Here is a 17514-nt window from a genome sequence, read left to right as displayed (position 1 = left end):
CAGTGGCCGGTGTGAGAACTGCAAGAGTTTTTTTTCTAATTTTTAAGAAAAATTGTGATATGAATATAAAAAAGAATTTTCAAAAATGTAAAAAAAAAAATAAAGCACAAAAATATAATTAAAACAATTGGTCAGTTTCTGATTATAGCTTCCCTTTAAGGTCAAATACTGTAAAGGTAATGGATGAATGACGGACACAAATCATGAAATATGGGCCACTCAGAGCAGGATTATATCCATGACTATCATTATAGGGTTGTGCCGGCTAAAAAGCAATTTCCCTCGCGGGTACTACTTGTCGCGGAGTTTGACCTCTTGGTTGATGCATAGACCATCAGATCCGTAATTTTGAGCCTTACGGATTTCCCAGAGAGCGTCGTGACAGATGAAGAGCTGATTCAGCAGGAGTTTTATGCTGACTTTCAGGTAGGAAAATTCTTCGAGTCAACGGTCTAGATATATCAGAGACCTAAGGTTTTAGCAGGCGCCTTAAAGAGCGAGTGTCCCTGGATGTGTCCTCCTCGTCCCGCTCACACCTGACAGCCGCTGATTTCCAATTTTAATGAATTCCCATTCAAAGACCCTAATCCTTTGAAGATGCTGCTTCCTCTAATGAAAGAAGTCGGGGTGGCGTTGTTTTTTTTTAATGGCGTCTTTTGATCTTAAAAATTGCAAATTACATTAATAATCATTCGATGGCGAGAAAAAAAAGTTGGAAAATAAAATATCCTCATGGAAAGTTTCTAATCTTCCGATGCAGAGCTGTTACGGATAACAGATAACGGCGCACTCATTTATTACAAGATGTTGGGGATAATGACACCATCATAAATCACCAGGGAGAAGTAAACAAGCACAAATTACCGACGGACGGGAAATCGGGGACGGAATGGCGAAAAATAATCATAATCAGTGATAATAGTGCAGAGGAGGAAGCCAGAGAATACATGAGAAAGATGCAGCGGACTGCACTGATCGGGGGGCTAAAGGGGCTCTTTGGTTCAGGGAATATTGCATTATAGGAGTAAGACGCCATTCACAATCATCACAAAGAGGCTCCATTACTGCAGAGAACCCCATGGTCATATATTACCTAGAAAGCACAATACACCTGTGTAATGCTTCATCCCACATACAGTGGGGCAAAAAAGTATTTAGTCAGTCAGCAATAGTGCAAGTTCCACCACTTAAAAAGATGAGAGGCGTCTGTAATTTACATCATAGGTAGACCTCAACTATGGGAGACAAACTGAGAAAAAAAAATCCAGAAAATCACATTGTCTGTTTTTTTAACATTTTATTTGCATATTATGGTGGAAAATAAGTATTTGGTCAGAAACAAAATTTCATCTCAATACTTTGTAATATATCCTTTGTTGGCAATGACAGAGGTCAAACGTTTTCTGTAAGTCTTCACAAGGTTGCCACACACTGTTGTTGGTATGTTGGCCCATTCCTCCATGCAGATCTCCTCTAGAGCAGTGATGTTTTTGGCTTTTCGCTTGGCAACACGGACTTTCAACTCCCTCCAAAGGTTTTCTATAGGGTTGAGATCTGGAGACTGGCTAGGCCACTCCAGGACCTTGAAATGCTTCTTACGAAGCCACTCCTTCGTTGCCCTGGCGGTGTGCTTTGGATCATTGTCATGTTGAAAGACCCAGCCACGTTTCATCTTCAATGCCCTTGCTGATGGAAGGAGGTTTGCACTCAAAATCTCACGATACATGGCCCCATTCATTCTTTCATGTACCCGGATCGGTCGTCCTGGCCCCTTTGCAGAGAAACAGCCCCAAAGCATGATGTTTCCACCACCATGCTTTACAGTAGGTATGGTGTTTGATGGATGCAACTCAGTATTCTTTTTCCTCCAAACACGACAAGTTGTGTTTCTACCAAACAGTTCCAGTTTGGTTTCATCAGACCATAGGACATTCTCCCAAAACTCCTCTGGATCATCCAAATGCTCTCTAGCAAACTTCAGACGGGCCCGGATATGTACTGGCTTAAGCAGTGGGACACGTCTGGCACTGCAGGATCTGAGTCCATGGTGGCGTAGTGTGTTACTTATGGTAGGCCTTGTTACATTGGTCCCAGCTCTCTGCAGTTCATTCACTAGGTCCCCCCGCGTGGTTCTGGGATTTTTTCTCACCGTTCTTGTGATCATTCTGACCCCACGGGGTGGGATTTTGCGTGGAGCCCCAGATCGAGGGAGATTATCAGTGGTCTTGTATGTCTTCCATTTTCTAATTATTGCTCCCACTGTTGATTTCTTCACTCCAAGCTGGTTGGCTATTGCAGATTCAGTCTTCCCAGCCTGGTGCAGGGCTACAATTTTGTTTCTGGTGTCCTTTGACAGCTCTTTGGTCTTCACCATAGTGGAGTTTGGAGTCAGACTGTTTGAGGGTGTGCACAGGTGTCTTTTTATACTGATAACAAGTTTAAACAGGTGCCATTACTACAGGTAATGAGTGGAGGAAAGAGGAGACTCTTAAAGAAGAAGTTACAGGTCTGTGAGAGCCAGAAAACTTGATTGTTTGTTTCTGACCAAATACTTATTTTCCACCATAATATGCAAATAAAATGTTAAAAGAACAGACAATGTGATTTTCTGGATTTTTTTTTCTCAGTTTGTCTCCCATAGTTGAGGTCTACCTATGATGTAAATTACAGACGCCTCTCATCTTTTTAAGTGGTGGAACTTGCACTATTGCTGACTGACTAAATACTTTTTTGCCCCACTGTATAGGGGCACTGCAGGGAAAATGGGCACTAACTACTATGCTATAGAAAATCAGAGTGCAGCTCTGGGGTATAATACAGGATGTAACTCAGGATCAGTAATGTAATGTATGTACACAGTGACTGCACCAGCAGAATAGTGAGTGCAGCTCTGGAGTTTAATACAGGATGTAACTCAGGATCAGTAATGTAATGTATGTACACAGTGACTGCACCAGCAGAATAGTGAGTGCAGCTCTGGAGTTTAATACAGGATGTAACTCAGGATCAGTAATGTAATGTATGTACACAGTGACTGCACCAGCAGAATAGTGAGTGCAGCTCTGGAGTTTAATACAGGATGTAACTCAGGATCAGTAATGTAATGTATGTACACAGTGACTGCACCAGCAGAATAGTGAGTGCAGCTCTGGAGTATAATAGAGGATGTAACTCAGGATCAGTAATGTAATATATGTACACAGTGACTGCACCAGCAGAATAGTGAGTGCAGCTCTGGAGTATAATAGAGGATGTAACTCAGGATCAGTAATGTAATGTATGTACACAGTGACTGCACCAGCAGAATAGTGAGTGCAGCTCTGGAGTATAATAGAGGATGTAACTCAGGATCAGTAATGTAATGTATGTACACAGTGACTGCACCAGCAGAATAGTGAGTGCAGCTCTGGGGTATAATACAGGATGTAACTCAGGATCAGTAATATAATGTATGTACACAGTGACTGCACCAGCAGAATAGTGAGTGCAGCTCTGGGGTATAATACAGGAGGTAACTCAGGATCAGTAATGTAATGTATGTACACAGTGACTGCACCAGCAGAATAGTGAGTGCAGCTCTGGAGTATAATACAGGATGTAACTCAGGATCAGTAATGTGATGTATGTACACAGTGACTGCACCAGCAGAATAGTGAGTGCAGCTCTGGGGTATAATACAGGATGTAACTCAGGATCAGTAATGTAATGTATGTACACAGTGACTGCACCAGCAGAACAGTGAGTGCAGCTCTGGGGTATAATACAGGATGTAACTCAGGATCAGTAATGTATGTACACAGTGACTGCAGCAGCAGAATAGTGAGTGCAGCTCTGGGGTATAATACAGGATGTAACTCAGGATCAGTAATGTAATGTATGTACACAGTGACTGCACCAGCAGAACAGTGAGTGCAGCTCTGGGGTATAATACAGGATGTAACTCAGGATCAGTAATGTATGTACACAGTGACTGCACCAGCAGAATAGTGAGTGCAGCTCTGGGGTATAATGCAGGATGTAACTCAGGATCAGTAATGTAATGTATGTACACAGTGACTGCACCAGCAGAACAGTGAGTGCAGCTCTGGAGTATAATACAGGATGTAACTCAGGATCAGTAATGTAATGTATGTACACCGTGACTGCACCAGCAGAATAGTGAGTGCAGCTCTGGGGTATAATACAGGATGTAACTCAGGATCAGTAATGTATGTACACAGTGACTGCACCAGCAGAATAGTGAGTGCAGCTCTGGGGTATAATGCAGGATGTAACTCATGGAAAATACTTTAAATGGATGCTGAAAAAAAAGCTTGCCATGCTGTAACTGGCGATTTGGCTAAGTTTAGTAGGTAAGCCAGTTCCATTCTCCGTCATGGCCAGAGTGCGTTGTGTCTGGCAGTGAAATCAGGTCTTTTGTCTTAAATAATAAAATAAAATGAATAAATTATATAAATTAGTTTTTAAAACAAATGTCTTTTTTTTTTCTTACTGGACGGTTCCCATAATGTAAATATGTCACTTTGTATTTTCTTTCTTTTGTTCATTGTGAAGAAGCAGTGAGTCTACTGAAAGTGATGCAATGTCAGGGAAAGCATGGAGGGAGGGACAGGTGTGAATACAGCTATCAATTGGTGATATACTGTATATAGGTGTATATGGCGCCTCATCGGTTGTACTCGCATTCGTCACATAGTCACATGGTGTCCCCCAGACGTCTGTGGACAGGACATTCTGGATGTCTCTTTTAGTCTCGTGAGACAATTCGGGTGAATATGGTCATTTTCCTCCAGTCGGTCAGTTTCACTTCCATCGCACTGACGAAGAATGCGGTTGTATTGAACATTGTGTCTTTTTTTCCCATGAATAAGCTGCAAGATGGTGTGGAAGAAAAGTAACCAGAAGGAGAACTTAGAAGTTATTTAGAAAAATGACAGAACTTTTACAACCAACTTTTTAATCTCACCGCCTGATCCAAAAAGGAAAACAAATGCAAGAGTCTGACTACGCGGAATATATTTGTAGTCTGTATCCATGGAGACATGTGAGTCTACAGTCTTTACATGCACTGGCACATGGGCTCATTAACGGAAATCCTAATTGGGTTTTCCTCCACCCCAAAAAAAGAATATTTGGTGGGGTCTCAGAAGAGCATATCTCACAACTTTGCAGCCCTTACAAAGTAATTTTCATAATATTGAAACCTTTATATTCCTCTTTCATTGCCCCCATAAAGTATGATGTATGATGACCCCAAAACAACCCTCCACATTATATAATGGCCCACATAGCCATTCACACAGTATAATACAGAGGTCCCCAACTCCAGTCCTCAAGGCCCACCAACAGGTCATGTTTTCAGGATTTCCTTAGTTTTGCCCAGGTAATAATTGCATCACCTGTGCAATGCAAAGGAAATCCTGAAAACATGACCTGTTAGTGGGCCTTGAGGACTGGAGTTGGGGACCTCTGGTATAATAGCCCCAACACAACCCTCCACATTGTATGATGGCTCCCATGCAACCCTTCACAATATATGATGGCCCTTACCAGCCCTTCAAACAGTATAATGCCCCCCACATAGTCCTTAAGGCAGTGTAATGGCCCCCACATTGTCCTTCAAACAGTATAATAGCCCCAACACAACCCTCTATATCAGGGGTGTCAAACTGCATTCCTCGAGGGCTGCAAACAGGTCATGTTTTCAGGATTTCCTTGTACTGCACAGGTGATAATTTAATCACCAACTCATTATTTGTGTAGGTGATTAAATTATCACCTGGGCAGTACAAGGAAATCCTGAAAACATGACCTGTTTGCAGCCCTCGAGGAATGCAGTTTGACACCCCTGCTCTAAATTGTATGATGGCCCCAACACAACCCTCCACACTGTATGACAGTCCCAACACAACCCTCTACATTGTATGATGGCCCCAACACAACCCTCCACACTGTATGTCAGTCCCAACACAACCCTCCACACTGTATGATAGTCCCAACACAACCCTCTACATTGTATGATGGCCCCAACACAACCCTCCACACTGTACAGTATGTCAGTCCCAACACAACCCTCCACACTGTATGATAGTCCCAACACAACCCTCTACATTGTATGATGGCCCCCTCACAACCCTCCACACTGTATGTCAGTCCCAACACAACCCTCCACACTGTATGACAGTCCCAACACAACCCTCTACATTGTATGATGGCCCTATCACAACTCTCCACACTATATGACAGTCCCAACACAACCCTCTACATTGTATGATGGCCCCCTCACAACCCTCTACACTGTATGTCAGTCCCAACACAACCCTCCACACTGTATGATAGTCCCAACACAACCCTCTACATTGTATGATGGCCCCCTCACAACCCTCCACACTGTATGTCAGTCCCAACACAACCCTCCACACTGTATGATAGTCCCAACACAACCCTCTACATTGTATGATGGCCCCCTCACAACCCTCCACACTGTATGTCAGTCCCAACACAACCCTCCACACTGTATGACTGTCCCAACACAACCCTCTACATTGTATGATGGCCCTATCACAACTCTCCACACTGTATGACAGTCCCAACACAACCCTCTACATTGTATGATGGCCCCATCACAACCCTCCACACTGTATGACAGTCCCAACACAACCCTCTACATTGTATGATGGCCCCATCACAACCCTCCACACTGTATGACAGTCCCAACACAACCCTCTACATTGTATGATGGCCCCATCACAACCCTCCACACTGTATGTCAGTCCCAACACAACCCTCCACACTGTATGTCAGTCCCAACACAACCCTCTACATTGTATGATGGCCCCCTCACAACCCTCTACACTGTATGATAGTCCCAACACAACCCTCTACATTGTATGATGGCCCCCTCACAACCCTCCACACTGTATGTCAGTCCCAACACAACCCTCCACACTGTATGATAGTCCCAACACAACCCTCTACATTGTATGATGGCCCCCTCACAACCCTCTACACTGTATGATAGTCCCAACACAACCCTCTACATTGTATGATGGCCCCCTCACAACCCTCCACACTGTATGTCAGTCCCAACACAACCCTCCACACTGTATGATAGTCCCAACACAACCCTCTACATTGTATGATGGCCCCCTCACAACCCTCCACACTGTATGTCAGTCCCAACACAACCCTCCACACTGTATGACAGTCCCAACACAACCCTCTACATTGTATGATGGCCCCATCACAACCCTCCACACTGTATGACAGTCCCAACACAACCCTCTACATTGTATGATGGCCCCATCACAACCCTCCACACTGTATGACAGTCCCAACACAACCCTCTACATTGTATGATGGCCCCATCACAACTCTCCACACTGTATGGCAGTCCCAACACAACCCTGCACACTGTATGATAGTCCCAACACAACCCTCCACATTGTATTATGGTCCCAACACAACCCTTCACACTGTATGGCAGTCCCAACACAACCCTCCACACTGTATGGCAGTCCCAACACAACCCTGCACACTGTATGATACTCCCAACACAACCCTCCACATTGTATTATGGCCCCAACACAACCCTTCACATTATATGATGTCCTTTACTAGCCCTCCAAACATAGCCCACATAGCCCTTTAAAGAGAATAATGGCTTCCACACAGTCCTCCCAACACCATAATGGCCCCCACACAGTATGACAGACCCCACACAAACCTTCACACAGTACAATTTGCTCGCTTACAATATAGACAATATGCCATAAATGCTTGATAGGTGTAGGGCCCCCGTCTGGAGAATGAAGGTCTTCTTGTTCTGCACTTTCCGTAATTCCCATAGAAGTTCATGGTCATCTCTCCACTGAAGTGAATGGTGAACACAAAAGATAGGGCAGAGGGCAACAGACAACATATTGCATATCCTTCTATTTTTATATTACTGCCTTTTAACTTGTTGCTAAAGTTTTGAGATGCAGAATTGGGAATAAGTGCGCGCCCCATGGTTCTTCCGCGCCATCAGATTTATTGTTCAGCAGAAGATGGCAGGAAATCACGACTGCTACATGTTAATTAGATTCAGTTTCTCGGAGTCTGTTCCAGTTTGCGAGATTCTACTTCCCCTATGTGGTTTCCGTAACGCATCCAGATATTGTTCTGTGCAGGGTACATTAGGCGCCAGGCTGGTGAATCTCACCAGTGCGGCTCTGTAATCCGCTGCTCCACTTGGCATCGAACCGCGTGTTACAGCCGCTTCCTCAAAGAACTGTTCTTTTGTGCTGACTTGCTGGCGGCAGAGCGGGTTTCCTTTTTTTTTGTGTGATCTGAAGAACAAGAAATTTATTTTTTTCTCCTTTTTTGTCTATAAGAACTGAAACTAGTCTTATAGTAATGGAGGAAAGTCTGAGTCTTTGTCATTTTTTGCACCAGTTTTTGTACCCAAAATTTTTTGCACCGATGAGCATATTCTGTTTTTGTTTGGGGATGGGAGCTACGTCAATATTCAGTACGATCCTATGCCAAATGTAAAGTGACTGGACCTTGTAGAGAAGTGGAGATATGACTCGTCCTAAGTGTCTTGGTACATTCGGCCATGTCGCCCCATGATATGAGGACAACCCCAGAAAATAAAAACCCTACAAAATTAAAATGGAGTAGTCGAAAACCCTACAAAATAAAAATGGAGTAATCGAAAACCCTACAAATAAAAATGGAGTAGTCGAAAACCCTACAAAATAAAAATGTAGTCGAAAACCCTATAAAATAAAAATGGAGTAATCGAAAACTCTACAAAATAAAAATGGAGTAGTCGAAAACCCTACAAAATAAAAATGGAGTAGTCGAAAACCCTACAAAATAAAAATGGAGTAGGCGAAAACCCTACAAAATAAAAATGGAGTAGTCAAAAACCCTGCAAAATAAAAACGGAGTAGTCGAAAACCCTACAAAATAAAAACGGAGTAGTCGAAAACCCTACAAAATAAAAATGGAGTAGTCGTAAGTAAAAATATCCTTCCGTTTTGTGCATGCAGCTTCTTTGCATGTCCAGTCGTCCACCATGCTCATGAAGATCTTGTATTGAGTAGGTACAAGTTTTCACACCAAAGTGAAAAATCAGGGTAGTCCGGAGAAGACTTTATCCACTTTGCCACCATCTCAAAATTACTTCTTAGGGTCTATAAAAAATATGATGCAACTGCCTGTTTAGTCAGATGCTGCGGTCATGTCACTCCACCAATTCTGTTTCTTCCCTTTTGGTTATGTGTGAGAGGTCCCCAGTTCCCACCAGGGTTGGAGACGTTAGTGGTGTAAGTCTCCAGTTCAAACTTGTCAATTTTTAGGGATGTCCGTCCAGAAGGATACTGGCTAAAGTGTGTCAACTCAAAAGTTTTCCTCTAATCAAATCCTCTCTTTTGACCACCATTCTTAGTTGGAGCCCAGGAGTGAGCATTTATTCTAAAAAAAAAAGAAAGGTATAACTCGCTGCCGGTCACCTTTGTTCTCTCCGGAAACCTCCGGCAGCAGCTTCTCTCCCGTGAGAAGAAAAGGATTGAGCATGTTCAAATCCAACAGCCTGATCCTTCTGCTGTTATCGACAGCATTAAAGGGGTTCTTCACTCTGGTGAAACCAAGATGTCCTCTATTTGCAGGATAGTTGACAACTTATTGATCCTTAGGGGTCTAACTGCAGGGACACGCACCGATCGACACAACAGGGAACTTTTTATCGCATCTCCATCTATTCTCCATGGGACTGACAAGAGCTGCACTCCTCTTTTCTCAGCAGCCATCTATTCTCCATGGGACTGACAAGCGCTGCACTCTACTAAGCAGCCATCTATTCTCTACGGGGTTGATGAGTGCAGCACTCAACTTTTCTCTGCAGCTATCTTTTCTCCATCGGACTAACGAGTGTTGCACTCAACTTTTCTCAGCACCCATCTATTCTCCATGGGGATGACGAGCGCTGCACTCAACTTTTCTCAGCACCCATCTATTCTCCATGGGGCTGACGAGCGCTGCACTCAACTTTTCTCAGCACCCATCTATTCTCCATGGGGCTGACGAGCGCTGCACTCAACTTTTCTCAGCACCCATCTATTCTCCATGGGGCTGACGAGCGCTGCACTCAACTTTTCTCAGCACCCATCTATTCTCCATGGGGCTGACGAGCGCTGCACTCAACTTTTCTTAGCAGCCATCTATTCTCCATGTGACTGATGAACGCTGCATTAAACTTTTTCTCAGCACCCATCTATTCTCCATGGGGCTGACGAGCGCTGCACTCAACTTTTCTTAGCAGCCATCTATTCTCCATGTGACTGATGAACGCTGCATTAAACTTTTTCTTAGTAGCCATCTATTCTCCATGGGGCTGGCGAGCGCTGCACTCAACTTTTCTCGGCAGCCCCACAGAGAACAAGTTGAATGACTGAATCTGAAAAAAAATGCAATTTGATTTTCCATCTAAACAATAAAAATGTCTACATATTCGAGAGCCCATGCTACGGGGACTGCAGCCGGTAATCCTAGGGTTTGGTGCAAATCCTCTTGTAGTGCGGAGGTGTCAGTAATTCTCTGTAATACTCGGTGGATGCAGTCCTGTGTGGAGCTTTAAACAAACAAGAAGCAGCATCTTGGCATCTTCACAAACACAGTATACAAAATAATATATCTCTGGAGCGCAGCAGAAGCCGCTCCTGCCAGCACTGCGGATGTACGAGATGCACAATTATTTATAATACTGAAAAAGACGGCACTACAAAACAAATGCTGCAAAAACATCAAGGAAATTCACAGGTGCAGCACACAAGACAACTGCTGACAGATGCCATAATACACTCCGAAAGGGACAGAACTCTTTCAGAGGTTCGGAACCAGAAGAAGGAATATGCTTTTCTTTCTAGAGGCAGCAGCATTCTTACCTCTGCGTTGTGTCTGGTATTACAGATCATTCTTATTCACATATTCATCTAAATAGGACTGGACTGCAATACAACACACAACACATGGATGAGGATGGCGCTATTTCTAGAAAAAAACACAAAAAACTCAACATTCTAAAGTTCTAATATAAGTAACTGTTCCAGAGAGCTGCAGCCAATCACTGGCCTCTGCGGTGATATCCGAATGTATAGCACATGACTGCTGAGGCCACTGATTGGCTGCACATGACTGCTGAGGCCACTGATTGGCTGCACATGACTGCTGAGGCCACTGATTGGCTGCACATGACTGCTGAGGCCACTGATTGGCTGCACATGACTGCTGAGGCCACTGATTGGCTGCAGCTCTCACGTGATTGATGGAAGGGATGTCATCACTAATGGTACAGGGAATAATAAATGCAGTTTTGGAGCTACAGTGTCTATGGTATGATAAACCCAAACCAAAGCACAGGTAAAAGGAAGGAAATGCCAGACAAGGATAAGTATAATATTAGTTAATTTTTATTTTATCATCAGGTAATGAGGCAATTACAAAAGTGTAAAAATGTTAAAAAAAAATGTGCACGCCACAGGATACAATAAATAATTACCCCCCTCTTTAGTTAAATACTAATAATAAAGTCCTGCTATGTAAGTGAAAAGGTATCTAAAATTGTATGGCAGTTAGATATGTGCTTATTGTGCAACCAGCCATAAAGTGTTAAAACAGACCAATACATTGGTACAGTATAGTGCAAACAGTGCAAATTAGAAAACTAAAAAATACAAAAAAAGAGGAAAAAATAATCAATCACTAGTAAAAAATTGTGTTATAAAACAACAGGTATCATAGTGCCCTTAAAGTGCAGTGAAAGACAAAAGCCAGTGCCAATGGACAATAAGGTGCTCAAAAAGGTTGTAAGAGGTATACAACCTTACCACAGTATGGTGGGTATCTGGGGGGGATTAAGATCTGTGTGTGCAGTGTCTATGGTATACGGCAGGTCTTGTGGGGTGTTCCCAGTATACGGCAGGTCTTGTGGGGTGTTCCCAGTATACAGCAGGTCTTGTGGAGTGCTCCCAGTATACGGCAGGTCTTGTGGAGTGCTCCCAGTATACGGCAGGTCTTGTGGGGTGTTCCCAGTATATGGCAGGTCTTGTGGAGTGTTCTCGGTATACAGCAGGTCATGTGGAGTGTTCCCAGTATATGGCAGGTCTTGTGGAGTGTTCCCAGTATACGGCAGGTCTTGTGGAGTGTTCCCAGTATACGGCAGGTCTTGTGGAGTGTTCCCAGTATACGGCAGGTCTTGTGGAGTGCTCCCGGTATACGGCAGGTCTTGTGGGGTGTTCTCACTATACGGCAGGTCTTGTGGGGTGTTCTCAGTATACGGCAGGTCTTGTGGGATGTTCCCGGTATACGGCAGGTCTTGTGGGGGGTTCTCGGTATACGGCAGGTCTTGTGGGGTGTTCCGGTATACGGCAAGTCTTGTGGGGTGTTCCCGGTATACGGCAGGTCTTCCCAGTATACAGCAGGTCTTGTGGGGTGTTCTCAGTATACGGCAGGTCTTGTGGGGGGTTCTCGGTATACGGCAGGTCTTGTGGGGTGTTCTCAGTATACGGCAGGTCTTGTGAGTTCTTATTATACAGCAGTGCTTTTGGAGTGTTCTTGGTATACGGCAGGTCTTGTGGGGTGTTCCTGGTATATGGCAGGTCTTGTGGGGTGTTCCTGGTATATGGCAGGTCTTGTGGGGTGTTCTCGGTATACGGCAGGTCTTGTGGGGGGTTCTCGGTATACGGCAGGTCTTGTGGGGTGTTCTCAGTATACGGCAGGTCTTGTGAGTTATTATACAGCAGGTCTTTTGGAGTGTTCTTGGTATACAGCAGGTCTTTTGGGTGTTCCTGGTATATGGCAGGTCTTGTGGAGTGTTCTTGGTATACAACAGGTTTTGTGGGGTGTTTCTGGTATATGACACGTCTAGTGGGGTGTTCCTGGAATACGGCATGTCTATTGGGGTGTTCCTGGTATACAGCAGGTCTTGTGGTGTGCCCCTGGTATACAGCAGGTCCTTTGGGTGGCGTGTTCCTGGTATACAGCACATCATGTGGGGTGCTCCTGGTATGCAGCAGGTCTTGTGGGATGTTCCTGGTACACAGCAGGTTTTGTGGGGTGTTCCTGATATATGGCAGGTCTTTTGGAGTGTTCTCAGTACGTCAGGTCATGTGGGGTGTTCTCGGTATACGGCAGGTCTTGTGGGGTGTTACCGGTATACGGCAGGTCTTGTGGGGTGTTACCGGTATACGGCAGGTCTTGTGGGGTGTTCTCGGTATACGGCAGGTCTTGTGGGGTGTTCCCGGTATTCGGCAGGTCTTCCCAGTATACAGCAGGTCTTGTGGGGTGTTCTCACTATACGGCAGGTCTTGTGGGGTGTTCTCAGTATACGGCAGGTCTTGTGGGGGGTTCTCGGTATACGGCAGGTCTTGTGGGGTGTTCTCAGTATACGGCAGGTCTTGTGGGGGGTTCTCGGTATACGGCAGGTCTTGTGGGGTGTTCTCAGTATACGGCAGGTCTTGTGAGTTCTTATTATACAGCAGTGCTTTTGGAGTGTTCTTGGTATACGGCAGGTCTTGTGGGGTGTTCCTGGTATATGGCAGGTCTTGTGGGGTGTTCCTGGTATATGGCAGGTCTTGTGGGGTGTTCTCGGTATACGGCAGGTCTTGTGGGGGGTTCTCGGTATACGGCAGGTCTTGTGGGGTGTTCTCAGTATACGGCAGGTCTTGTGAGTTCTTATTATACAGCAGGTCTTTTGGAGTGTTCTTGGTATACAGCAGGTCTTTTGGGTGTTCCTGGTATATGGCAGGTCTTGTGGAGTGTTCTTGGTATACAACAGGTTTTGTGGGGTGTTTCTGGTATATGACACGTCTAGTGGGGTGTTCCTGGAATACGGCATGTCTATTGGGGTGTTCCTGGTATACAGCAGGTCTTGTGGTGTGCCCCTGGTATACAGCAGGTCCTTTGGGTGGCGTGTTCCTGGTATACAGCACATCATGTGGGGTGCTCCTGGTATGCAGCAGGTCTTGTGGGATGTTCCTGGTACACAGCAGGTTTTGTGGGGTGTTCCTGATATATGGCAGGTCTTTTGGAGTGTTCTCAGTACGTCAGGTCATGTGGGGTGTTCTCGGTATACAGCAGGTCTTGTGTGGTGTTCTCGGTGTACGGCATGTCTTGTGGGGTGTTATCGGTATACGGCAGGTCTTATGGGGTGTTCTTGGTATATGGCAGGTCTTGTGGGGTGTTCCCGGTATACAGCAGGTCTTGTGGGGTGTTCTCGATATACAGCAGATCTTGTGGGGTGCTCCCGGTATACGGCAAGTATTGTGGGGTGTTCCCGGTATACGGCAGGTCTTGTGGGTTGATCCCGGTATACAGATCTTGTGGGCTGTTCCCAGTATATAGCAGGTCTTATGGGGTTTTCCTGGTATACAGCAGGTCTTGTGGTTTGTTCCTTGTATAACGTCTTGTGGGGTTCTCCTGGTATACAACAGGCCTTGTGGAGTGTTCTCAGTATACGGCAGGTCTTGTGAGGAGTTCTCATTATACAGCAGTGCTTTTGGAGTGTTCTTGGTATACGGCAGATCTTTTGGGGTGTTCCTGGTATACAGCATGTCTTTTGGGGTGTTCTCGGTATATGGCTGGTCTTGTGGGGTGTTCTCAGTATACGGCAGGTCTTGTGGGGTGTTCCCAGTATACAGCAGGTCTTGTAAGGTGTTCTTGGTATACGGCAGGTCTTTTGGGGTGTTCTTGGTATATGGCAGGTCTTGTGGGGTGTTTCTGGTATACATGTCTAGTGGGCTGTTCCTGGAATACAGCAGGTCTTGTGGGATGTTCCCAGTATACAGCAGGTCTATTGGGGTGCTCCTGGTATACAGCACATCATGTGGGGTGCTCATGGTATGCAGCAGGTCTTATGGGATGTTCCTGGTACACAGCTGGTTTTGTGGGGTGTCCCTGCTATATGGTAGGTCTTTTGGAGTGTTCTTGGTATGTCAGGTCATGTGGGGTGTTCTCGGTATACGGCAGGTCTTGTGGGGTGTTACCGGTATACGGCAGGTCTTGTGGGGTGTTACCGGTATACGGCAGGTCTTGTGGGGTGTTCTCGGTATATGGCAGGTCTTGTGGGGTGTTCCCAGTATACGGCAGGTCTTGTGGGGTGTTCCCAGTATACAGCAGGTCTTGTAAGGTGTTCTTGGTATACGACAGGTCTTTTGGGGTGTTCTTGGTATAAGGCAGATCTTGTTGGGTGTTCTTGGTATATGGCATGTCTTATGGGGTGTTATTGGTATATGGCATGTCTTATGAGGTGTTCCCGGTATACGGCAGGTCTTGTGGGGTGTTCCCGGCATACAGAAGGCCTTGTGGGGTGTTCTCGATATACAGCAGGTCTTGTGGAGTGTTCCCGGTATACAGCTGGTCTTGTGGGGTGTTCCCGGTATACGGCAGGTCTTGTCGGGTGTTCCTGGTATACAGCAGGTCTTGTGGTTTGTTCCTGGTATAGTCTTGTGGGGTTCTCCTGGTATACGACAGGCCTTGTGGAGTGTTATTGGCATACGATAGGTCTTGTGGAATTTTCTCAGTATACGGCAGGTCTAGCGGGGTGTTCCCGGTATATGGGAGGTCTTATGGAGTGTTCTCATTATGCAGCAGGTTTTGTGGGGTGTTCTTGGTATACAGCAGGTCTTGTGGTGTGCTCCTGGTATACAGCAGGTCTTGTGGGGTGTTCCTGGTATATGGCAGGTCCTTTGGGGTGTTCCTGGTATACAGCACATCATGTGGGGTGCTCCTGGCATGCAGCAGGTCTTGTTGGATGTTCCTGGTACACGGCAGGTTTTGTAGGGTGTTCCTGCTATATGGCAGGTCTTTAGGGGTGTTCTCAGTATACAGCAGGTCTTGTGGGGCATTTGCAATATATGGCAGGTCTTGTATGGTGTCACCTGTATATCGAAAATCTTGTGGGGTGTTCTCGGTATATGGCAGATCTTGTGGGGTGTCTTTCATATATGGCAGGGCTTATGGGGTGTTCCCGGTATTCAGCAGGTCTCATGGAGTGTTCTCGATATAAGGAAGGCTGTGTTGTATTCCCAGGAAACAACAGGTCTTGTTGGGTGTTCCTGTTATACGGCAGGTCTTGTGGGGTGTTTTCGGTATACAATAGGTCATGTGGGTGTTCCCTAGTATGTGGCAGGTGTTTAGGGTGTTCCTGGTATACGGCAGATCCTGTGGGGTTTTCCTTGTATTCAACAGATCTTTTTCTGTGTTTCTGGAGGTGTTATTACTTACCAAAAGTGGTCTAAGGAAAGAAACTCGGTAAACAAGTGATAGGGTCATCGCACCCAAGGTCATTGATGTGTATGGGGTTTGAAAGCTAACCCCTCTGGTCCCTCCTTACAGAAGGGGAACTAAAGTACACATGTATATGAAAGTTACCGCTGGTTATGATAAAAAGGTGTCGATACGCAGAGCATCGCAGCTATGGTATAGTGTCAGGACACAGAGCATTGTTGTATAGGTCATTCCCATTATAAAATGAGGCAGACTCTGCACTTCGGAGACTTATCTGCATCATGTTTCCATTGCGCGGCGGCGTTTAATGCTGACTTTTCAATTCGTAAAAGCCGCGTCGTAAAAACAAATACATTTTTCACCCATAAAGCATTCATTAATTTGCATTGAGTGGTTATTTTCCCACAGGTATCAGTCGCGTTGACCGCTGATATAATCAGCATTTGTATCCATGCTAATTAAAAATAAGTGCTGCGTCCAGCAGAAATTCACATTAAAGGAAGTTCCATTATCATTCGCTCAAAGGTAGGGAATTCAGGCAATTGCTCAGCGGCGGCAGGATGACAGCGGAAGGATGTGTGCCACCATAACCTGTCTTGGATAGACAGGCGGGGACCACCGGAAATGACAGTGATAGATTTCATGGCTTAAGACTTGACATGCGAGATGTATTTCTTGAGTAGATATTGTTTTTAGTGTTTTCTATTTGCTCGGCTGCATTGCAAGATGTTTGACTTGTCTCTTCCACATGAGGTCTGGGGTGTAGAAAGTGCATCAATCAGACGAGAAAGCGACAGTCGGAGGTCTGATGGCCGGAAGATCTGCGTTCAAGTAATTCCTTAGGCCGATTTCGCACGTCTAACGTTCACAGTCTGAGCACGGATCACGATGTCCAAGAGTGGCCACAGGTCTCCTCCCGAGCACGGAGCACGATGTCCAAGACCGGCCACAGGTCTCCTCCTGAGCACGGATCACGATGTCCAAGAGCGGCCACAGGTCTCCTCCTGAGCACGGATCACGATGTCCAAGAGCGGCCACAGGTCTCCTCCCGAGCACAGATCACGATGTCCAAGAGCGGCCACAGGTCTCCTCCTGAGCACGGATCACGATGTCCAAGAGCGGCCACAGGTCTCCTCCTGAGCACGGATCACGATGTCCAAGAGCGGCCACAGGCCTCCTCCTGAGCACGGATCACGATGTCCAAGAGCGGCCACAGGTCTCCTCCCAAGCAGAGATCACGAT

Source organism: Ranitomeya imitator, chromosome 10 (assembly GCF_032444005.1).
Source record: "Ranitomeya imitator isolate aRanImi1 chromosome 10, aRanImi1.pri, whole genome shotgun sequence".
NCBI classification, from domain to species: domain Eukaryota; kingdom Metazoa; phylum Chordata; class Amphibia; order Anura; family Dendrobatidae; genus Ranitomeya; species Ranitomeya imitator.
This window is presented reverse-complemented; position numbering follows the sequence as displayed.